The 24174-nt window shown below is 45.0% G+C and overlaps 1 protein-coding gene across 41 annotated transcripts in view; it reads left to right on the top strand.

The window, feature by feature from the left end:
* Positions 1 to 24174, top strand: part of MSI2 (musashi RNA binding protein 2) — a 195649-nt gene that overhangs the window by 29583 nt on the left and 141892 nt on the right. Inside the window, exon 2 of one of the 41 annotated variants that reach the window (XM_071765523.1) lies at positions 9926 to 9997. The exons of the other annotated variants lie outside the window; for them this stretch is intronic. The gene's annotated coding sequence lies outside the window, so the exon portion shown is untranslated. The remainder of the gene's footprint in view (positions 1 to 9925; positions 9998 to 24174) is intronic. 41 annotated transcript variants of the gene reach the window in all.

Here is a 24174-nt window from a genome sequence, read left to right as displayed (position 1 = left end):
CACCTGAATAATGTGGCTTTTTTTCAAGGTTCCCTTTTGAGACCTGGCTCTCAAGACCCAGATGGTTGTGGTTCCCCATCAAGTAAGGTCCTGTTGCTGAGGTGTCTGGAGATGGGCAGGGACACGGGGGTGTGAAGGGAAGGTGCCCACCACAGAGGGATAGATTAGCATCCCTTAATACACTTAATTTATCATCTCTACAAGCTTCCATCTGGGTTATTTAAGGCAGACTTAGTGGGACAGCTGTTCAATTTATCTTGGTTTGTGTCAGTGTTGTCTCGAGATGGGGTGGCTCTCTCAGGTGTGTGGAGCTGGGCAGCACTGGGGCTGTGCTGGCTCTGCAGGTGAGGGCATGGAGTGCTCCCCCAAAGCTGCCACAGCTCCTCAGCTGGGGAAGGGATCCCCAGTCCCACTCAGATGTCCTCATCCTCCAGCCTGGGTCTGCTCAGCTGCCAAGACTAGTGGCGGGGGTGTTTTTTAACATCCCAGCTCTTGGTTTCCTGCCAGCTGGAGTCTTTTCCCATTGTGACTGAGAGCAATATACTTAACCATAACTGTTTCCTCTTAAAATAAAAATTAAAACAGAAAAAGCAAGAAAAGCGTGGGGTCGTCGTGGAGGGCTCCCTGGTGCTGGCTGGCAGCTGGCTCTGGGCCACTCACCTCCCCAGAGCCTTTTGGCTGAGAGCTGAGGGTCTGGGGGCTCTGGGGTGGGTTTGGGTGGGGTGGTGGGAGAGGGGAGCAGAGATCCCAGCTGGAGCTGCCAGGGGAACCAGCAGCTCCTGCTCCTCCATCCCCTGGGATCTGGAGGCACTGGGTGCTGGTGGGGTGGGGATGGCTGCTCTGCCCTGGGCAGGGGGCTGCTGCTGCTGCTTTGGGGCTGCTGGGAAGTTGTGGGTTTTTTGGAGAGTGTGTGGCAGGGACACGCAGTGAATGCTGCTCTGTTCTTTGCAACCTGGATTTTCATTGCATGCTCTGGAGGGAAGCACTGCCAGTTCTGCTTAGTGAGGGAGCAGTGTTATGCAAAGCCATGATTTTAATTTTTTCAGCTGATTTAGAAAGATAGGGGACGAGAGAGAGGAAGGCTCTAGTTGAGAAAGGGAGAAAAGTATACAGATAGCTTTTATTTATTCCTGTTTTTCTGTTTAAAAAGGAGTTGTTACAGGTCTGAGGAATGACCGATTGCAAAGTCAAGTTTCTTTTGGAGGGTCTTGGAAATTGGAAAGGTTTGGTCTCATGGGGTAATGTGCTTTGGGATTTTTTGTTTTTAATCTTTACTAAACCAATTCTGCTTTTAAAAATGTATGTAAATGTTTCAATGAGGTTTGGTTTTTTGGTATTATCCAGTTGCTACAGTGAGATTTTCTGCGTGCTTTAAGCTGGCACTCCTGCTCTCTCCACTCCTGGTCTCAATGTTGCCTTTCATGTCTGAGGAATGCTGTAGTCTTACTTTCCAGTTTCTGGACTGTTATTAGCTTCTGTGGGAAAGGCATGAATAACACTTATTGTTTGGTAAGTAAAGATGCTGTGTGGTTTTCCTCAGCAATGTGCTCACCTGGAGGTGGTTTCAGACCTCCCTAAGGAGTCACCCGAGTCCTTCAGGTAAACGAGTAAATTAATCTTCCAGGAGATGTACTGCTAGGTCAGGTTCTTCTGGTGTCCCTGTAGCCTGTCTGAGGTCACCTCTGTTGGGGGAAATACTGAATTGGTGATGTGTGAATCGTGGCTATTGCTGGGATGGATGCTGTGCAGACTCAAGTAATTGGAGGAGGGGGATTAAAAGATGGTGGGTGCATCTTGAATTTCCAAAGCAATTTGCAATCATTTAATCCTCCACTGGGAAATGTTACTGCACGCTCCACAGAGGTAGAAAAGGAAGGCAGGGGAGCTGCTGGTGGGTGGGTTACAGTCTGTGCTGGAGCTGAATCTGAACGAATGCCTGGTCTGGAAGCCCAGGTTGTGTTCACTGGACTTTATTGTGATTACTGACCTGATAGTCAAAGCTCTGCTAGGCCTACTGGAAACTCCTCGGGTCTTCTGCTTTCTTTTCAGCTCTGAATATGACAGCAGGAAAAGACTTTGAAGTTCAAGAATAGTCAAATTGAAACCAAAGACCTGCTCTCTGCTCAGAGAGGGACAGGCTGGAAGTTATTGCCATGGGAGCTTGAGACCAGTGCTGTGGCTGGGTTCAGAGAAACCATCTTCTCTCCCTCCCACTCACGTATGACTTCATGCTGCCTAATTTTATTTGTTAAAGATCCAACATGGATAGTTGACACTGGAATGAATTAATCTACAGTGGAAATCGGGAAGAGTTGCTTGCAGAAATGGATTAGTGGGCATTGTATAGGTGCATAATATGAAACTCTGTTTTCCTTTTGTGAAGCCATTAAGTTTTGGTGGGAGCTGAAGGCAGAGATGTCAGGGGCAGATGATCCAGATGTCTGCCAGGTAAGCATGATGGACTGCAGGAGCAAAGCTCTGCTTTCCCAACACCTGAGCCTTCAGCTCTTTGTCTTCTCTTTTTCTGTGTTCCTTTTCATGCTTTCATAGGGTCAGAAAACACTGAGACCCTTTCTGCAGGGGAAGCAGCATAAAACTGGTCAGGAAGGGGTTGCCAGTGCACTGGGTAGGAGGGTGGAAATGTGGAAGGAAGTTTTCTCCCATGTACTTGTACAGCAGGAGCTGCTGCTGGGGGCTTGGCACTGCAGGAGCAATGAGAGGTGGTCTGCTTCCCCAAAGAGCTTTTGTTTTACTGACAGGATGGGGGTAACTTGGGCACTCTCAGTTTGACCTTGCTTTGCTGGCTGCTCAATAGCTGAGGGAATGGCTGAGCCAGACTTAAGTGGATGCAGAAATTTTGTTTTGCAGACTATTTTGTCTTTGGTGTCTTTGAAGGTTCCAGCTGGTGTTTCTGGCCAGCCTCACCCATCCCTTGGGAAAAACATTAGGTCATTCAGACTCCATTTGTAAGGGCACTGAGCAGGGTAGAAGGCCGGGGCTATTTTAAGCTTCCACTGACCAAAGCAGGATTTTAGACAATAAAAATCACTTGTGTTCAGCTGCATGTTACCTTCAGTTGCATAGATTCAGGATTTTGTATCTGGATGCAAGTTATTGTGCAAGGGGAAGAAAAGTGGACACGGAAGTATCTGTGTGCAATTCTGGATTTTTTTGTAGGTATTTTAAAAATCCTTGGGCAAAGCAGCTGTGTGAGGTGATACCGTGCAGTGACACACTGGGGTTGTGCTGAAACTTCCTGACAGTGAAAGAACTGTGTGGTGAGCTCTCCATCTTACACCAAATAGTGGCTATAGGGTTTTGTTTGTTTATTTTTGGGGTTTTCTTTAGGTCACCTGCTGATGTATCAGGTTTAGCAGAGTCTTGCTGATCCAGGAGTGGAAGTTTCGTGTAAGGAAGGGAATATTTGCAATTAGCTACTTACATGATAAACATATATATCATAGTGACTGATCTATCTATCATAATACCATTTCCATCACTTTGATATATTTGGGTGATACTGAGAGGATAGGAAGCTTGCTTTCCCTGAAAAATAAATCTGAAGTGCATGTTAATGTTGTTTTCTGTCCTTGCAGTCTCCTCCCTGACAGAGTTTGAAGTCTGTGGGGTGAAGTAGCTGTGCTGCCATCACTGTCATTCCTTTGCATCTTGAAGCGTTGCTAGCAGCTGCCATCCCACAGATAAAAACTTGTCTCCTGAGCCAGCAGGACTGCTGCTGGAAAATATGATGTGTTCCCTTTTTCAGGCGCTGAGAATTCCTCTTTCCCTGGAGGTGAAGTCCAAGGACCCTTTAGGGACCCTGTGAGGTGGTGGCTGTGGTTACAGGGCCCTTCTGCTTGCATTTGTGTGGTGCTCTGGGCACGGGTTAATGTTTCATATGTAAGAGTCATGTCTTGGGAAGAGCAGGGGCAAGTGCTTCAGAGCAAACCCAGGAAAAAGAGCAGCTCCCTGGATCAGGAGGGGAGTGGTAGGAAAGGTGTTGCAGCATAAGGGTCACCCCTTCTTAACAAAATTTGGAATTTATACCTAAAGGAGTCTTGTGAGCTTCTTGTAATGAAATGTTAGCAGCAACTTCAGTGCTTTCTTTAGCTAGGATAAAAAGAGCTTGTTTTAAATGCAAAAAGTCTCCTCTCTCTCATTCCTTCCATCTTCAGTCACCTTAATAGTGTGTAGTTGTCCCCTTCTTGCTGCAGCTTTGCCCAGCACTGAAGATGGTGTGAGGGGAGATGGTGCCTTGGCAGAACCTGGCTCATGGCAGGAGTGTCCTAACCACATCCAAGAAATCTTGGATGATGTTTCTCTCCTGTTGACTTTTACAAATAATGTCTCCTCCTCTTCCATAGGTAAGCCCTTGAGCATTGGTTTTGCTGTGGAGCAAAGTGCCTCTATTGTAGCAGGAGCGGGGCAGGAAGGACTGATTAATACTTTTTTTTTTTTTTAAACATTTCTAGTTTCAGAGATTAAATATTGCACAAGACTGATCTGAGGTCATTTTAACCTCCTACCTCTGGGCTAAGACAGCTGCCTCTCATTTTTCAGGGTTTGTTACATATGTATTTGAAGCCATATGTAGCATAGTAAAAGCTGGTAGCTTGCTTATGGTAGCAGTTAAAAAAGGGAGGGAGCAATGTATGTGCCACAGGCTGTTTGACAGCTAATACTGTGCCAGCTTCTGATCAGAATTCAAAGTAGGTTTACACCATTCTCCTTCCATCTTATTTTACAACATTAGTGGTTAACCTCAGCAGGACACTCCTGTATTACTATTATTTTCTTCCAGGAAAATTGCCTAAAGAAAATTAAGTTCAAGTTGCATCAGGCCTTGCTTTTTTTTTTTTTTTTCAAGCCCATAAGGGGAATTCCTTCCAAACGGGACACTTGTGGGGAAGAAGGAGAGACATCAGCCTTATTTAAAAGAGATGTAAATCAAATCTGTCTCTTCCCTCAGACAAGTGTGTCTGGAAATTGGTGGTGGTGAAGGAGGCTGATATTTGCCCTCTTTTGCACATCTCCTGGTAACATTAACCAGAGTAAAAAAGTGAAGAACATTTCATATCCAACTGTTGTGGCTGAGTGTCCCCAGCCAAACCTGGGGATGCTGCACAGGGGTGCAGGGATGTAGTATTGATCCCTGTTTCCATGACTCTTAAGCTGGTTCTCTTTCTAGTGGTCAGGTTTCCGTGTCCAGAATTGGCTTTGGTGATAGGAAATGCTTCCTAGAAAAGTTATTTGTTCTGTGTTTCTCATCCCCCTAAAGGAACATTGTCAAGAATTGCAGGGAAAGGTTAAACACTTGGTCTTGTTCTCCTAATCTGAACTGATCTGCAAAAGGTTAATTTTGAGGAGTGTGCTCCTGAACTGAATTTGCTGTTCCCCACTGGCAGCCATTTCTCAAAGTGTATCTCTACCATACAGACAGGATGGTGAGGGGGAGTCATTTTAACCTCTGCCAAGAGGAAAACACAACAGTTGGGAGAGGCACAATGTAATGATAAATATTTTATTGACATGTTCCAAACATATTGGATGTAAACTTACACACTGAAATTTGTTAAATTGCCCTGTGAATCTTCACATTCCTGTAAATCCTGGGTAGTTAATTGTCTGTGAAGTAGCCAAATGCCTGGTGGAACGGTTTCTGGGAAGTCTCACTCTTTGACCAACGAGCCTTTGATAAAGACTGCTGACAGAATTGTCCCTCTGTGGTTCTAGAACTCGACTGTTTGTCCAGAAACAAAGAGTAGGAAACATTTGATCAAGTTTGCAGCTTGCTGTGGGTGTTGCATCTAAATGGAGTTTTACAGAGCTGCATCCTTTCGGCTTCAGCCGGCATCCTCCTGGTGGGAAGGTTCTCCATGAGATGTGCAAGAGGAGTTTTTACTCTTGCAACGTTCTGAAAGTGTTTGCTGCTGCCTGCCCTTAGATGTTAGCTTTCTAATTGGTGATCATTAAAAAGAAAAAATAAATCCAGTTCTAGATATACAGTTTGGGTCCAAAAGGTTATGCAGCATTTGTTCCACTGTAGTTCCACTAAAATTCTTTTGCCGGAGTATTTTGAGGCTTTTGTGATTTTTAGTCTGTCTAATTAGATTTCTGGGGCTCAGAGGACTTGGCTAACTCTGCCAGTTGGGCTTTGTCAGAGCTAAGTCTTTGATGCCAGAGGCAATAATGATGTCTGTATTTCAGTAGTTAACTGCAGGGGTTTGCAAGAACAAGTGATTCAGAAGCTGTGGCTTTCCATCTGGAGGTGGCCTGGTTGTAGCTATTGCTCTCCTAAGTTCCTCGTAGCACCAGGGTGGTGGTGTGAGTGTTTGTACATTTCATGGACTTTCCAGGACTCAAAATCTTCCACGCACATCCAAGGTTAAGAAAACAGCTTTTAAAAAATAAACAAAATAGGCTTATCTGCTGTCCTTTTTGGAGCCTCAAAATAACTGAGGCATTGCTAAATCTTTTTGAGAGATGCCTCTTTAAAAATGCAGAGTTTTGGGCGTGTGAATAAATTCCTGGCAGCGAGGAGTAGCCTTGGCTGTGGTGCAGAAGATGGCCCAATCTGTGGTGGTGCTGTGCACACATCTCTGGGGCTGGGGCAGGGGCTGGTTCACTAATCCTCTGCAGCCACACCTTCTGAATGCCTGATCCACAAACTTCTGTCTCTTCACCTCCAGAGAGCATGGTGTGCAGCATTCAGACTTCAGGAAGGCTTTCAAGAGGGTGCTTACAGGCTGCAGCAGCTGTTCTGGTGAAAATTTAGATGCTGATTTGTTAAATGTAAATTTGTTGATGTTTACTGAACTGTCGCAGGAGGTAGGGAGGAAATGTGTCTAAATGTGCCTCATATTCCTCACTGGGTACCATGGTGTGCATTGCAGGAACCCAGTGATAGCCCATTTGTTCATGTTGTATGTAGTTTACTCTGGAGCTTTTTTGTGGGGATGTTCTGAAGCCTCCCCCTCTCCTGCACGCCCTGAGGTGACAGCAGCACTCACAGGTGGGACAGTCCTTGTGAGCAGGTAGAGGTGTGCTGCTCTTGTACTGCCTCAAGTGGAGTTCTGGGGGTGTGGATGTCTGTCAGGAGTGGGAGAGCACACAGCATTAGTTTGGAAGCAGTTCTTTTGCCACCACAGAAATCCTGTCCAGAGCCCTGTGCTGCCGTCTCTTTACCTGCTGCCTTTCAGTTCATTTTTTCCCCCATTATCAGTAGGTTGGCTGCTGGATTAGATGTCAGTGATTACAGTTTGTAGCTCTGCCATTTGGAAGGAGTACCTTCTGGGTAATCACAGAAGAACAGAGCAGTTAACTTGCCAACAGCCATAGGAAATGTTGCTGGAAGGAACGGGGAAGCATGAGGCATCTGTCATTCTGTTACCTCCAGCCTGGATTAGAAACGCTGCGCATCAAAGGGTGTCTGTCTCCTCTGTACCTGCCTGGGGTCCTGTGGAGTCCTGTTGAGGACATGAGTTCATATGCTAACACCTGGGAATGTAGCTCACAGCTGGATCTGTAGCTCACCAAAGAAAATGATTTAAAAAATTTTGTTGAGGAGGATAAAGGGAAAGATGAAAAGGAGCCAACCTTTTGTCCTCTCTTAATAAGCAAAACACTCTTCTCAAATGTTAGTTATGGAAATGTCCCTTTTACAGGCAGACACGTAGTCCTCCCAGCACTGAGTGTCTAATCTTCACTTGACCTGAGCAAGGGAAGCCTAGACACACAGACTTTTTTCTTTTTTCTCCCCTCCTGTGTCTGTTTTTATCTTGCCTGAGCTCACCTGGCTGGAGCCTGCCTAGTGGTGTGTGCAGAGGTGCCAGTGCAGATGTGATAGGACTTGAAGAGGGCTGCAAGATTAGCTGAGCAATGCCTTTTTTTATTTTGTCATTTTAATCTTGGTTAAAACTCTCAGTCAGAAGGTGATTTCCATTTCATCTTGAGTCAGGTCAGCCTTCTCTGGTTCAGTTCAAGCTATGGCTTGCCTCCTTAAACTCCTGATGTAACCCCTCTTACTGCATTGCCCTGGTGGCTGTGAGGAGCCATACCTACTCCTGAGTATGTAAATATTTTCTATTCTTTGCCCTCATTTGTCAGACATTTGGGTCTGGTATGAGCACGAATGGAAAAGTTTATTCTTGTTTCAAGGAGAAGGCAACAAACGTTTATCTGAATGATCAAAGCAGAATTTATGGGGAAATACAATGGAAACTATTCCTGGCTGTTTTTTATAAGCTGATATACAGGAGGAAGCCAAGAGGAACAGAAATGAGTGTATTCAGTTCACTTTTTCTTCTGAAGTCAGACTTCTCCTGGGCCTTTTCTGGTCCTGAATGGCAGTGAGTTTCCACAAAGCAAATACTTTTTCTTTGCATGTGTCAAATATTTACTGTGGATTCATGATGCACAACAGGGGGTTGTGGAAAGCAGTGGCCCCACTTCTTGTGATGTGCTGCTTCATCTGAATGACAGAAAGTGGCATTTTTATTCTAGATTATTTTATTGTCTGGTATTATTACTTTTCACTGTCCTTCTCAGCTGAGATGGCTGTGTACCCTGATGGGGCAGGATGAGTGCAGTGAGGTGGTTGCTCCACTCATTCCAGGTGAAGGAATGCAAACTTGGATTCTTGGGCTTTTATTTTGTGTCTGTTCTTGGGGTGAGGGTAGATGCCTAGGTTGTACTCACTGGAGCCTGGCTGCTTATCTCCTCAAGTTAACTCAGGAGGGGTGACAAGGAGGGGTGACAGCCTGAGGAGCTCAGGCCTGGTGGGGTAGGAGGCAGCTGAGCTGAGGGTTGGTAGAGGTGAGAGCTGCCCTGTGTGCACCCTCTGGTTGTACCTGCAGTGCAGCAGAGGTTCCTCAGCATGCCCTCTGCAGTGCAGGGTGTACAGCAGCCCAGTTCAGCCCACGGAGCCAAAGGTTCTGTCGCAGCCTTTCCAAACCCATGATTGTGCCATCTCCTCTCCTCCCACACTCCACATTTTGAACAGCAGTGTCCAATTACAGGCAGGAGACGCTGGGAGAGCTCCACAGAAGGGTCATTATTTTGCCACCTAGGTGACAGTTTGTTACCCTGCCAGTTGTCTGGAGTGCAGTCAGGCACTTCACCTGCAGCTGACATGGTTGGGACACTTCTTACTGCATCAAATGGGCAGTGCTGTCCTCGGTCCTTGTGTCTCAGAAAAATCACTTTCCAACTGTTGCATCTGTGGCAAAGCTGCTTGGAACTGGGGACTTTGCAGCAGTTGTCTGTGCTGTCTCTTTCAGCTTGGGAAGGTGACATGAAGAGGGTTGTCCTGGTTGAGGAGTGCTGTTAGGAATCTTCTGTTAGAAGATGCTGTTAGAATCTTCCAAAGGCACTGGGAGACAGGAGGGTGATGCTCCTGGTCCTCAGATGGGTAAACTGAGATGTGGCACTGTGACTTGTGCAGCACTGCCAGTGCCCACCCAGGGATGACCTCCTGGACTAAAAATGGGCTTTGTGTTTATGTTAATGTGTAGTTATAATACCTCACTCTAAGAGGGTTCTCCAGACTGTCTGCTGTGGATTTATACTGCAAGTCATGAATCTGAACAGGGTGACTCCTCTTTGGGGATGCAAGTGTAGGTTCAGGTTTTTAATTATCTTTCGTTTGGTTTGGGCTGTGTTTTTTTGTTTTGTTTTTTTTTAAAATGATGCACCTTGGTAACTAATGCTGGAGTTTCCTTGCCAGTAGCCAAGTGCTAAGCAACCATCCACTGCTGTAGGGGGAAGAAGCATCATCTCTGCTGTGTGCCTCTGCTTGCTTTTCTGCAGGGTTGGATTATGCATATAGCATTAAAGTCATGTTGTACATAACTTCATGTTAAGCATTTAACAACTCTGGTTGCCAGAGGTTGCTTTTTTAAAGGAATTCTCTGCTCTCTTCTTGCAGGAGGAATGAGATGAATTTAAAATGCTGTTCCTTCCATTTTAAGCATGGGCTTAGGCAAGGCTGTGAGACTGGGTAAGACTTTGTCTTGTCTGCTTCTCAAGCCAGGTCACTCCTGCCAGCATTTTGGAGGTCTCCTGGTGTGCTCCCCTCCTTGTGCTCTCCGCAGCCTGGGGAGCAGAGCTCCCACCCAGTGAAACCAGTGAGAGGGCACTGGGAGTTGGAAAGCCAACAGAGCTCCCTGCCCGGCTTGTATTAGTGGCCTGCCCTCTCCAGCCTCTTGAGGAGTTGTTTGTTAACAAAGGTACTGAGCTTGGGGAGTGCACTCTAATCCTTACAAGTCATTTAAAGCAGTCTAGGCAGTTAAAGATTAATTTTGCATGCAATGACCTCTTTATTTTTAACCGCTTTGCCTCCTGCATCTTTAGAAATAACAAACAAATGCTCCAAATGTACCAGCCCCCTTGGAAGACAATGATTTCATTGTGGCTGTGAACATGACATACATTACATAAATATTGGTGCTTACATGCCTGCTGATTCTTTGTCCTTGGATGCTGAGTCTTCCAGCCCTGCTGGTCATGTTTCGTAAGAGCCTGGGAGGAAACACAGTCAACAATTTAGGAAACTGATGTTACTGATTGGTCAGGACTGCTTTTCTAGCTTGGTCTGCTTAGCAAGGTGGATATTTTCTTATTAAAATAAGGTAAGTAGTTTATCTGTTACTCCAGTTTAGCAAACTGCAGCTCTTGTTGCACTTTTATGCAGTTGTCTAGAATTTTTAAATGTCTTTATGTTGGTGATGACAGGACACAGAAGAGCCTTGCAAAGGCAGTTCAAGCCTTGTGTTGTCTCTGGAAGAAAAATAACATAGCCTTATCCTTTTGAAGGCAGAGGGAGGTGGAGGAATGATGCACAGAGAAGTTGTCCTTGTAACACACTTGTGAGATGTGTTGCATTTTGCCCCTTCCTCCCCCGTGGCTCCTGTCCCTGGCCAGCAGCACACTCCAGGGACTCCTCCTCATGCTGCTCCTTTAGCTGAGTGCTGGGGTAATGTGTGCTAAGGAGCTGCGAGTCAGCTTCAAACCCCACTGATGCCTGGTGCTGGAGGTAGTTTTAATTTCCTGAAGACTACATCCAGCTCCAGTGGAGCTAAGAGTTGTGCTCTGCTGCTTTCTGCAGCTAGGCCACACTTCCTGGCAGGGAATGAAATCTAAATCTCTACGTGATCTAACAGCTGTTTCCTGAAATATGAACAGAATCAAAGAATGAAGAATGTTGTTCATAGCAGCTTGAGGAGCTGAAATATTGACTGAAGTAGCCAAGAGAAGAGAAAGTAGGGGCTTTATGGGGTGTTTCTAGATTGTTTAATGTGTTAAATTAATCTTTGCTGGCAAAGCCTTTTAAATCAAGTCACAGCAATTGTGTGTATGTGCTCCTGGAATTCCAAGGTCGCTATCCAGATATGGACACCACAGAGGATTTTGTTTTGTGCAGTATTTCACTCCTGGATCAAAGATGTTTCATAAAACTGAGATGCACGTGTAAGAGAGAACTGCAGTGTAACCTGCGTGCAGAAACGGGGGGTGGGAGGAGAGCCTGGTACACTTGTTTAACCTTTGAATGCCTCTTGGCTCAGTGGCCCTTGGATACTGCCACTTCATGGAAAAAGTTCTAAATATAGTACTCGTTTGTTGGTGAATAATAACTTTTGGGGGGGTGATGCTGGACTTTCCAGCTCCTTGCAGGGTGTAAGCAGTGCAGGAGCTGCATGCTGTAACTGAGACCCTTAGCATTCAGTCCAACAGTACTGCTGAGCACTAACACAATTTGCTCGTTGATTTATTTGTAGAATATTCTGCTGAAAATCTGTTTGTGAGAGCTTCCTAAGATGAAACCTGAGGCTAATGTTTGCTCTTGCCTTTTCCCAGCCTTTTTGCCTGGTATGCATCAGCTCCCAGGCGTGGGATCTTGTGTGTCTGCTTGTAGAGCTGAAGAGACTTTGAATGTGAACAGAATGGGCAAGGAATCTTTTTGAGAAAGGAAGGAACAAGATTGTCCTTCCCTAGAGGAGGGAGAGATGAAATCTAGGGAAAGGGGAAGAAATTTGTTGGAGGTCACCCAGGAGGTCTGTGATGAAGCAGGTCTGAAACTCCTGCTTTTCAGAACCCAGTCCTTTAACCAAGATGTCAGCCTTTACTGGAAGTTAAAACCCCTCTTGGTTTGAACCACCCAGTGAGTGAATCTGTTTCCTTTGTTGCTCTGGTCTTCAGGAGCTTTTACCTAGAAGTCCCTGCCATCTTGAACAATTTCCCTGTATAATGCTTGCTTCATTGCTGTTTCATTTCACTAACTTTCCCTTGAAAATCAGATGCTTCCCTAGCTTTTCTTTTTTACTTCCTTCTGCAGCTTCTCCCTGTTGCTCATGAGGCTGTGCAGCTGTGTGTTATTTACCAGCTCCATCACTCAGATGTCAGAGGAAAGGAGACAAAATGAGTGTGCACTGTAATTCTAATCTTGAGATAGCAAACTGCTGTGTGGAGTTGTGACTTAACTTTTATGGCTTTGTAAAAGCTTTTCCTTTTTTTTTTTTAATTTAGTGCGTTTCTGAGTCTTAATGATCTGTGTGTAGGTAAATATATTTATAATGCAGTTATTAAGCAATCTGTGTAATTATGTACGTTAAATTAATGTAAGTGTGAAGTTGTATTGAAAATGTCAATTATTTTCCTTTCCATGAGCTGGGCAGCAGGCACTGTGCTGAGCTGGAGTGCTGCAGGCTGGCACAGAGCCTCCTGTGTGCCCTGGCTGGGCTCAGGGGGTTCCTGTGCTGCTGAAAACTGATGCAAAGCACCAGGCCTGTGCCCCCCAGGGAGGCAGGGGTGCTGCTGCCTGGGGTGAACCTCAGAGGAAGAGGAGATGATGGCAAAGCTTCCTTTTTTAATTATTTGGTAATGAGGCTCTTGCTGGAGTTTGGCAGCAGGGGCTGGGAGCAGCCATGCCAGCTCTTCTGCACTGGATGGGCTGTTAATAATGTGTGGTGGGAAGCTCTCTGGCTTTTGCCTCTGCTTTCTTTTGCTTTTTTGATTTTTTTTTTTAAGGCAGGTTACTGGCTCTGGTGTGTGTAGGATTTCTGAGGTGTGGAGGGCTGTGGATTTCCTCTCCAGCACACAGAGAGGTTGGAGGGGTGTCAGTCACTCAGGGGGAAGGCTCGGTGCCGGCTTGATGGGATTTTCCGGATGTGTTTGGTGGTGTGTGGGCTTGTTTGTTTGGTTGTTGTTGTTCAATCCAGATACTCATTTTGAGGCCCAATTGCCATTGTTTCTCTGTATGTTCTGGATCAGCGTCAAGGATCTTGCTGGTGGCTCTGCAAAGCCATTTCTGGGAGGGGAGCAGTGGGGGCTGCAGCCTTGCCCAGGGGCACTTGGCCACTCTCCTCCTTTGTGCACGAGGGTGTCCATGTGCCCTGCCTTTCCAAGGGTCGATGTGTCAGTGTGTTCCCTGGGGCATGGGCTCAGTGCTCTGCCCCTCTGGCACTGCAGCTAAACCTGTGTTAGCTTGGGGGGCCCCCAGAGCTGGTTTGCAGTCTTTTGCCCAACAGTGGATCCATCTTTAGACGCCTCTAGGAGTGTCCTTGTGTCTCGCAGAACATGTTAATAGTACCTTTTTTCACATATGTCCTGGAATAATCATTAAATCATTTTTACCCCCCACTCCCATTTTTTTTTTATTTTTATTTTAATGTATCCTGGCCAAAGCAAAAAGGATAAGGAGCGAGAGCAAGCTCAGGCTGGTTTAATGTACTAAGCCATGACTAACAGCAATTAATGCAATGGAATGAAGACTTTATAGTGCCCTGCAGTTATCCTTAGTTCTCAGTGGTAAACTGAAATCAGCCTGGTATCTGTGTACTCACCAGACTAACTGCCATCTTTATTACATTACATGCCTTAGTGCTCATTTTTTCTTCCATTTTCAGGCTTCTCTCAGGCTACTCTCCTTCTGCTTTCATAGTGACCCCCAAAGAAGAATATTGTGGTTCAGAATATTCTGACTTGAAAGAGATGAGTTCTGATGCTCCTGCATGGTCTGAGCACCTCAGTGTTTGACCCCTGCCTCCTGCTGCCAGGAGTGTGGGGAAAGGGAAGAGGAGTGGTTTGGGTGGAATTCACTGGCTCACAACTGTCTGGTTGCTTTAAGCTCAGGATTTAAGCTGCTGACTGTGGAGCTGCTCATGCACCTGGTGAGGTTCTTCGTCATCTCACTCTGTCCCAAGCCTTGTCTCTCTCAGGAGGCTTTCCCATGGGATGTTCCCTGCAAACAAACCTGGCTGTAGCAGCACCCTGTGCCCTGCTCAGACAGGTCAGGCAGCACTGGGTATGTCTTTGGGTTTGGAATGCCATAATGATTTTCAGTAAGAAACTGTTTGCCTTGGGAAGTTTGGGGTAGAAAGGTGGAAAGCTGAGCACCCGGGGAGCTTGTTGTGGTTGTAACAACCATGAAATGGTGCAGAGCAGGGGGCTGGTGCTTCCCGGGCAAGGTCACCACATCTTGTCCCCCACTTGTTTGTGTGGGAAGCAGGAGGTGGCAGAGCCTCAGCTGGAGCAGCTTGCTGCATGTGTATAAGAGTGGGGTGAGAAGAACATCTGTGTGAAAACTTGAAGAAATACACTCTTCAGGCAAGAGGACGTGTCATGTAGGAAAACACTCTTAAGGTTTTTTGTGCTTGGAAGCAATAGGCAACACATGCTGTAATACTCGTGTGATACAGTAGCAGTGTGACACTCCAGATTTATTGCTTTTGGTTTCTTTTTAAAGCAATCTGGAATCAAAATAATGCTTTTTTTCTCTAGAGCTACAGAAGGGGAAAAAAATTCAAAATTACATAAATCAAAAATATATTAAAGGCCAACAAAACAGATGAAAACTCTTTTTGAAGATTGTCTATAACTCTTGGCAGAAGAAACTAATGTGCTGTGGTTTTTGGCTGAATTTATAAATGTGAAATACTCTAGGGTCCATCTCCTTGAAATGAGCTATTTTTATGTATTTAATCTATCTACATACAAACCAGCAGAGCTGAGGGGTGTGTGTATAATGTATGTACTAGCCTGTTTGTCATTTATGTTAAGTATATAAAATACATTCTGTAAACTCAGTAAACTTTATATAGAATATTCAATTGCAAAATAATTTTTGTAGTGCAAACGCCCACTTAGATGTCTTGCTCTTAGCCAAGAAATTCTGTATCCTCTCATGGACTATAGGGCTGCCACATTTTTTGTGTAGACTCCTTTCTCAGACATGGCCATACATCAGTAAATATTTTATTACAAGTATGTTACTGCATGTATGTATGCTACTTTTTTTTTTAATTAATTGCACCATCTAATCTTTAGAAAGGTGCACTGGGGACTCGTGAGGCAAGCAGGAGGTTCTGAGCTTGCTTTCTGCCTGGAGCAGCTGGACAGGAGCAATCAGGCCAAGTGGATCAGACTGAGATGGCTTTGAGTGTGTTTGCTCTTCAGTAAACTCTTTCATGACATGTTTCTTCCCCTTTTAGTGCATTTTTAAATTTAGTTATGTGGTTGTGTTCTGTGTAACCAAGTCACACCACAGAGGTAGTGTGGGGTAATCAGTTGAAGCCACTGCTTCCTCTGATGCTCTGGCCTCCTGCCTCTGATTTCTGGGCTGTTCTGTCACTCGAAGCAAGGGCAGTCACCCTCTGGGCTCTTTGTGCTTGGGTACTTTTGATCTGGGGAGGTGGTATTGATTCACAAGTTTCTGTAACCTTCCTTCTGGGCTCAGAATCTGGTAGGGTCACTGCCCCACGATCCACACAAAGTGGGAACTCTCTTCCCGCAGTCTCTCTAAATGAACTCTCAACTTTTGCAAGGGAGGAGATGGCAGTGACACTTGTCTGGCACAGTTTGCACTCCCGAACTCAGCTGCACGCTCAGGTCAGCCTGCAGAGATCTACAGATTTCCATTTTTAAAAATACAACTTTCCGTATGGAAATGCCGCGTGTCTGTGTATATAGCAGTTCCTAAATTGTTACTGACGCTGCTTTAAGTGTTTACAAAGAGAGGGCAACACTTTAAAACTATCAATTAGTAACGACTAGAGCAGTGACAAAAGATGTGAAAACAGTTACGGGTTTGGTTTCCAAAATAAATCTTCAGGCTGACCCCCTGGGCATGGCTGTTGGGTTTGGAAGTGACAGCTCTGGAGAAGCTGAGTCCTTCCTCCATCTGCTGCCAGCACAGCCTCGGAGGTGTCACTGGGTCAGCAAGGAACAGGCTCCAGAACAGCAGAGATTTCTCTTTAAGATGGAAGGGGAAACAGAGCAGTCGGGAGAGGCTCTGGTTGAGCCTTGGGGCTGGGCCATGGACCTGGGCTCTGCCTCTCCCCAGGCATTTTCCTGGCTGCTCTAACTCTTCCCGAGGTGTAGCAAGGTGGCAATGCTGCTTGCAGGAGGGACCCGACAGCTAAAAGCTACGTGTAAACAGCTTTGTTGGCTACTTTTACTTTCCTTGCTTATATTGTACACCTTAAATGTGCTATTTTTTTGGCATAATGGCAAAATCGCTGCTTATGGGAACTGCCGTAGATAATACAAAAAGCTCTTTGAAAAGAGCTTTATCAGAGTACAAAGTACTTGGAATTGAAAGCCCCTAGAGGGTTGCTTTATTTTCCCCCTTCATTCAAACTTGTAGTGGTGCAGGATCGAGATACACCATGCCCTATTTTCAGCTGATTTGCATGTTAGAGGGAACGGAGTAATTGGTGTTTAACCAGAACAAAAGAGGATCTGTTTGCTAAAAGGAAAAGAATTCTTGAAGTAGACCCTAATACATATACTGCCTTTGTCTCTTCTCTCATTAAGAATTGAATAGGATGGCCTGGTAATTAGAATGTGGAAGGCATTGCTTTGGTGTTGATGCTTTTTGAGCTAATTGGTTTGAAAATTATATTTGATGTAGCTCTAAGGGATGTTGGCACAACACCTTGGGACATGGACATCCTGTACTCCTCTGCAACTGCAGAAATAAGCACTTGGAGGCAGGGATTTGTCTTTTGGGTTTTTTTATTTATTGGAGCCGTGTTTACCTTCCCAGTTGAATACTCAGGATGCATTACACATGTAAATAATCCTCTCCCTGGTATGAAAACCTTGAAACGACCTTGGGAAGAGATTAGCTCCTCTTTTCCCAAATAAGTACTGAGTTCAGACCTTAGTAAAGCAGAGATTTGAGCTAAACTGGGCTTGGATTTCTGCCTTTCTGCATTCTTGGAAAGGTTTTGTTGTTGTTTGGTTGGGTGTTTTTGTTTTGGTTTTGGTTTGACAAAAAGATGAAAACAAATGTAGCTGAGCAGGATGCAGGCACTGGTTCTCTGCAGAGCCCTCTGCCATCATCTTACTCCAGTATTACACTGTGGTGTTGATAGTTTAGGAAGATGAAGTGTATGGATAAAATTTCCCACAAGGTTTCAGTGATGAAAAGACTGAAAAATTACCTTAAGTTCTGGGGAGTATGTATTTAACACTGTAGTTTTTATTTAAATAGATTCAGTCTTGCCATGCACCGAAATCTGTTTTTCTCTACTTTTCAGGTGTCTTTTTGCCCCTCTCTTGCTGTGTAGACATGTGCCTGTTCTCAGGGGGTTGTTTTGCTGCTTACAGGTGTGTGTCCAGTCAGCACTGAAACTGGGATCCTGCTTGAAGATTTGTTTGTGTGTTTATTGTGCTCCAGCTTCAATGCACTTTGGTGGCTTCAGGCTTTATCTTTAGGTCCTGGAGGTGTTCAGATGTCCTGGATATCTTATCTGTTGGCATCAGGTGGTGACACTGACCTGTGATGCAACAGTGGCAGTGCTGGGTTAAGAGCTTGGGGGGAGAGGGCATGAGGAGAAACTTGAAAGTCTGGACGCAAATTGTAGGCCACAGTGCTGATGGTATCTAAAATAAACTTCCTTTTTTTTTTTTTTTTTTTTTCTTCCCCTGAGTTCTCCTTATTTTACAGCTGGCCTAAAACCCAAAAGGTTTAAAAGGGGTTAAATAGACTGGAAAAAAAACCCCAAAACCCAACAAAAAGCCAAACCCGCAGTGTATTTCCGCTCAGAGTTAAAACAAGATGTTGTGGATTGACTCAAAATGAAAATTTTCATTTTTTTTTTCCTTTCAAGTTTTGCCAACAAACTGAAAACATGTTTGTTTAATCAGAGGCAAATTTATCCTCCTGTTTCTTTGGTTCTGTTTTGTTTTCAGTTTAGCCAGTAAATTGAAAAATGAAGATATTTTGCCAACAGTACTTCCAGTTAGGATTGCTCCAAGGAAGCCATGTGAATCTCCCTTTCTGCCCTTTATCTAGGACCCATCAGAATTTGTTCACTGATTTAATACATTGGAAATTATACATTAACCATATGGAACTACTTCAGTTTAAGTAACCTGGATGTTCTGATGATAGCTAATCCCTTTAAAATGTGCTTTTAATGACCAGTTTGTTTTCACCTGAGGTCATTAATACTCTAAAAATGGCTGTTAACTGCACCAAAGACATTTTTTTGCCCAAAGAGGGATGCTACTGTTCACCATATTTAATGCTCTAGTACATTTTATTCTGCCTTACCTCCTGGATCTGCTGACGTGTTTAATGGCTGTGGTGGGGAAAAAAAAAATTGTTTTTTCAGTCTGCTAATGAGGGATCTTTCAGCCAGGTAGAGTGAGGGATGTGGGGTCTGGGGGGTGCTGGAGCTGTGGTGTGAGCATGTGCTGGCTCCAGGCTTGGCCTCTGCCCACCCCCCCACTTTAAAACTTCAGGCAGTGGGCTGTGGTAATTCTGCCTCCTTCTGCTTCATTTTTTGTGCTAATTTATTGCTCTATATTCCTGCTTCTGTCACCTATATGCAAATGCACTGGCAGCTTGCTTTATGGATAACACTTAAAAAATAATGGTGCAGTAATGAACGGTGAATTGCAGTGGAGATCCTGCTGAAGTGCTTCAGTATCTGCCTTAATTTCCAATTAATTAATTGCAGTTAATACTATTGTATTTAAAACCTGTCAGAAGCCATAGCGGTGATTAGGGTGTAAGTATAAAATGTTTTATTTCAAAGCAGCATCAGTGTGTTTTAAAACAGCAATATGTGGTGTTAAAGCACGTCTGACCTCCTGGCCAGCAGCAGCTTCAGTGCTCGGCCAGGCTAGAGCAGATGAATCACAAGGGTCTGATTGACAAAAAGAGGGGCCATAATCCCATTCAGTGTTTCATTTTGATTAGGAGCAAACGGGTTCTTTACCCTGGTGCTGTGGCATCCTGGGGCTGGCTGGCTGCTGCTAAACCCCATCTGTCACCAGTGGGTGGTTCCAGCACAGGGCAGAGGGGAAGCAGAGTGCAGGGAGCAGTGCTCTCCCAGTTCCAGCCCTGGGGATCCACGTGAGGCTATGGCAGATATATTAATTTTTCAGTAATTAGTCATCTGAAGCAAAAACATCCCTGTGCTGTTTGCCTCAGTCCTTGTTGGTGATGCCACCCCCCCTTCCCTGGCTACAGGACCAGCCCTGGCTCCAGCTCCCCTTTCATTCTGCTGCCCACACCAGCTCCAGATGAGGTTTTTCTGTGGGCATCAGGAGAGGGGGATCAGGGTCCTTGAAGTTGGGCAGTTCAGGCTAAAAGCTGGAAAGTCCTTTCTGTTATGGTGAGGATATGGTGTGAATAGAACTTAGTGTGTGATATGGTGTGAATAGAGTTTTATTCAGTGCTTCCTCCAGGCTGGAGCCAAGGATGCAGGAGCAGCAGGGCAGAAGCCTTGTGGGTCACAGCCCCCAGCTCACTCCTGCCTCTCCACACCTGCCCTGTGAAACAGCCATGTACCTTCTTTCAGTTTAACCACTTGTATTTCTATTTTAGTCCTTAGTGCCTGGCTTTTGAAGAGCACTACACCTGCAGTTTGTCTCCTGATAGTGGAAAGCCCAGGATATAATCTAACAGATGAAGACAGCTGCATTTTGTTCATCTCGAGCATGAGTTGTGCTTAGTGATTTGTAGATAGAGTTTCCATCTGACACAAAGGCAGGGACTAATTCTGGCATGTGTGAGGCTGATAAGATTTCAGGCCAGATCTCTTTCTTTTTTAAGAAAAAAGAAGAAAACCCCCTTGATGTGTTACGTAGTTCAGTAATCAGTTTCCAGGTTCTTTAATTAGATCTCTGCTTTAGCTGATTTGGCTGCAAATGACTTATAAAGGGAAAAAAAAGTCTGTATAATCTCCAGTGAGTGATGCTCTCTGTGCTGCTGTCACTTTGCACTGTTTGCATTAGATGTGCTCCAGTCTTCTGTCCCTCTTTTAACAAGGAATCTGATTTAATTTTTTAAAAGAATGGAGCTTTACAGTTGTACTGTTAAAAGCTTTTTATTAATGTAGATTTGTACGTATGTTTACATTTACATATAAATGTAATTTTTTAGTGAAGATTAGCAGTCAGCTGGGCCTTTGTCTTTCTGTTTTGTGTGTTACTGGTCATTTGCAAATCCATTTCAGTGCAGGTTAGCAATTTCAGTTACCATTGTATTTAATGCACAAAGTGTTCCTCAGTTACCATTACTTGGACAGTCTTTCTGCTGCAAGTTGTTCCTGATTTCTTTCAAAATCAGCCAGGAGTTCATCATTGTCTCTCCTGTTCTTTCTCCATCCCTACATGGGAGTTTGGTAGCAAGCTCCTGATGAGGAAATCTGGGCTGGGGAACCCATGGAAGCCCTGGGCAGCTCTGCAGTGAGTCAGTTCCCTGGGGACAGGTGGGGGTAGCTGAGTGCAGCTCAGCATCCCTGTGGTGCTGGGGATCCATGGGCTGGGAGAGCTGTTTCCTGGTGGAGTTTCTTCATGATCAAAGAGCACAACTCAGTTTTTCTGTTAGCAGCACACCTTCAGTGGATGTTAGGGTTGTTTCTGTCCATGCTGAAGGCCCAAGGGGCTGCTGGACTTGGTCTGTGTGGTGCTCCAGGAACCATCACAGCAATTGTTCTTCTGCCCTTCTCTAAGGCTAGCATAGAATTTGGGGCCTGAGGGTATCCTGGCTTCCTCTTATAATTGCATCATTCCCACTCTTAACTAAAGCAAGCAGATTCTTTTTTATAAAAGCTTCTTCACATGCATTCCTGAGCGTTGTTTTAGTTTGCAACTGCTCAAGTTGGAATGCATCCAGACACCAAGTCCTTATGTTTCCTTCATGTTCCCAAACTCTCTTATGGGTAATTTGCATTTCAGCACTGCTCAGCTGCACTTTGCTCAGCTGCAGGGAGGGCAGGTCCTGGGGTTTGAGGTATGTACTGGTACCAGCTAATTGTAACCTGGATGCTTTGCTGGCTTCCTTCAGGCAACCCAGCCAGGATGTTTTTCTTGTAATATCCTGTTGGTTTAAGGTGAGAGGTAAATTGGAGCTTGCTCTGCTTGATTTACAGCTGGAATCTTGGTTTGAGGTTTGGTGGTAAAGATCTGAGACACTCGGAGGACGTTATCAAAAAATGGTGAGCTGAAGGGTTTTACTTTGAGTGCTTTGCAAAAACTTAGGAAAACAGACTTTGCAGCTCTAACTGAAAATACTAAAGGGAAGGATGAGCACTCCAGTCACTGAGTGTCAGTGTGGTGTGTCCTGAGGTGGCAGAGCCTGAAGCAAACCCTGACATATCCCCAGCTCCTTTGCACAGCAGCCAGTGCTGCCCCAGCCGGCTGCAGAGCTTGGCCATCAGGTCCCTGAAACCAGCCCTGCTCCCAGCTAGCAGTCGTGCTGGTTAGTCAGTCTGCTGTGGTTTTTAACAAAATCAGGTTTAGAGGGGAGATGAATGCATTCCAGTCTGTTTCCCAGCAAATAGATGGCAGACAGGGCTGTCCTGTCTAAACCTGGAGGATTTTTTTGCCATTTCTGCAGCAAAGCTGCATTGGTGGCAGCACTGAAAGTGTTCCCTGGCTGCTTTTTGGATTTGAGCTTTCCCTTCCAGAGCTGGGGGCATACCCAGGCTGCTGTTTCCAGCTCATTTTAGGGTTTTGGTTTTGCATCTGTGTCTCGTTTGCTGTGGGTAGGGAAGGGCCTTGCTGGGGTCTGAGTGGCTGTAGTGGGGCTGATGATTGCCCTGTCAGTCTCAGCAAACAAAGGGGATGCAGTGCTGGCTGGATTGAAACCCAGAATCCTCATAGCAGCAAGAAGGTTTCTGTGTGCTCTCACTCATGAAACTGATTTTAAAGAAAATGGGCATTTAAAAAATCCTATTTTCCTTCCATTTTTGCCCTCCTTTGATCAAAACACCTTTTTAAACTCTAAGTTTTAAATGCTTTTTTATAGCCATGAAATACACCCTTGTGTGGTTTTCAGCTCTTTTTAATTTTTAAAAGCCCTCCTTATTGCTGCTGTATAAGGAGAAATTTTTAGATTATGTGGAGAAGCAAATGTGACATTCTGTTCCGTATTAAAAGTTAATTTAGGGCAGAACTGAAGACCAAGAAAAGTGTCTTTTCTTCTCCAATACCTCCTTGTAATGTAATTGACCCCTAATACCTCAGCAAGATCTGGCACTCAGGCAGTGGAAGTGAACTGCCCAGGGCACAGTGTGAACACAGCTGAGGGGATCTGCCCAGATGGAATAAAACCAGCTCTGTTCAAGGGTTTTATAGTAGGTCTGTTCAAACATGTTCTTGTCTAGAGCAAAGCTTGTGGAACCAGATCTGGGCAGCAAGTGGGAGGATGCAGGTGACCTGGCAGGGCACAGGGAATGCTGGAGAAGGGAGTTCAGCATCAGCCCAGGTTCAAAGCCTGACCCTGTGAAGTCTTGGTGAAACATGAGAACAAAGAACCTCTGGTCACTGGGCCTGATGCAAACCATGTGCTTTGTTACTGAGAGCTATAAAAATCCCTGCTGTGGCTCTGCCCCCCTGGCCACACGGGATGAGGTGTGAGTTGAAGGGTCTGACTCCTGGCCCCGAGTTGGTTCATGTCCTTGGCTCTTACAGGGATACTGTGGTCTCATGCTGACTTTGGGCATAGCAGATTATTTAAAATGACAAATTAATTCAGATTGTGGTCATGGAAACAAGATTTTCCCCAGGACAGGTCTTGTCTCTGCTGAGATTGTTAGAAGTCTGTGAAGCTGGAGAGAGCAGCAGGTTCGTATAAATACATAGCGAGGGTCCCAGCTTTATGGAGGAGAAAATACAACTTCACCCTATTCCTTGTGGTTCCCTTCCCTAGCAGTATGAACTGGATCCTGTCTCCAAAGTCTTTTTGCAAGCCTGAGGGTGAGGAGTCAGGGGCCCCCTCCATCCCTCTGGGCCATGGCTCCACGTCGGAGCCGAGCGCGGGGAGAGGGCGGCTCTGGCTGCCTCCCTCAGCACCAAATTAGCTGTGTGGTCTTAATCAAGTGAGGTAGTAACTGGAGGGTTGCTACTGAGACTTAATTATGCAATTGTAATTTTCTATAAAATGCATCATAAAACCTATTCATGCCTTATATTGGCTTGAAAGAGTTATGCCAGCCTCTCCAGTTGTAGAATACACGCTTTAGGAAATTACCTAAATTTGTATTTTTCTTGGAGCAATGCTAGTCAGCCCCACAGGTTGCTAATAAATATTTCATAACCTTCTATGAAGGATTATTAAAATAATTGAAATATCTAAATGACGGGCTCTCCTCGGCCCAAGCAAAGCCCAGAAGCAAGCTTTGGTTCATTTCTGTGACCTCTCTTGGCATGCCATAAAAATGCCCTGAAGTTTAGTCCCTACATAAACACTGACTTGTTCTTGATGGCTTTCAATTCCTTACGCCATTAAATTAGATTTACATTTTTTTAACATTAGTAGGTAAAATATATTTTTTACTTCCACACCATTTATAGTGATGGATTTAAAAATACCATTAATTGGGCCTGAACTCCTCGGGAGATGGGGAAACAAATGGCTTTCCCATTTTGACAGTCAGGAGGGGAACCTGAGTTTGCCCCTGCCCCAGTGCTCAGCCTGGCTCCTCTTGATGGTGAGGTTATTCCCAGCAGCAAGTGGTGTGCTGGATGGGATACGTTGGCTTCCAGAGCTCCTCATTCTGCTAACTTGGCATTATTGAAGTTCTGCTCCCCAAACCATGCTGTGGGTTAAAGAGAGAATGACAGCTCAATCTTTATTTGTGTGTGCAATATTTATGTATGCAAATTGCTAGTATGTTTGCCTTATCTCTAGATATAAATACAAGAGATGTATACAAA

This window comes from Heliangelus exortis, chromosome 21 (assembly GCF_036169615.1).
Source record: "Heliangelus exortis chromosome 21, bHelExo1.hap1, whole genome shotgun sequence".
Taxonomy (NCBI): domain Eukaryota; kingdom Metazoa; phylum Chordata; class Aves; order Apodiformes; family Trochilidae; genus Heliangelus; species Heliangelus exortis.
This window is presented reverse-complemented; position numbering and strand designations above follow the sequence as displayed.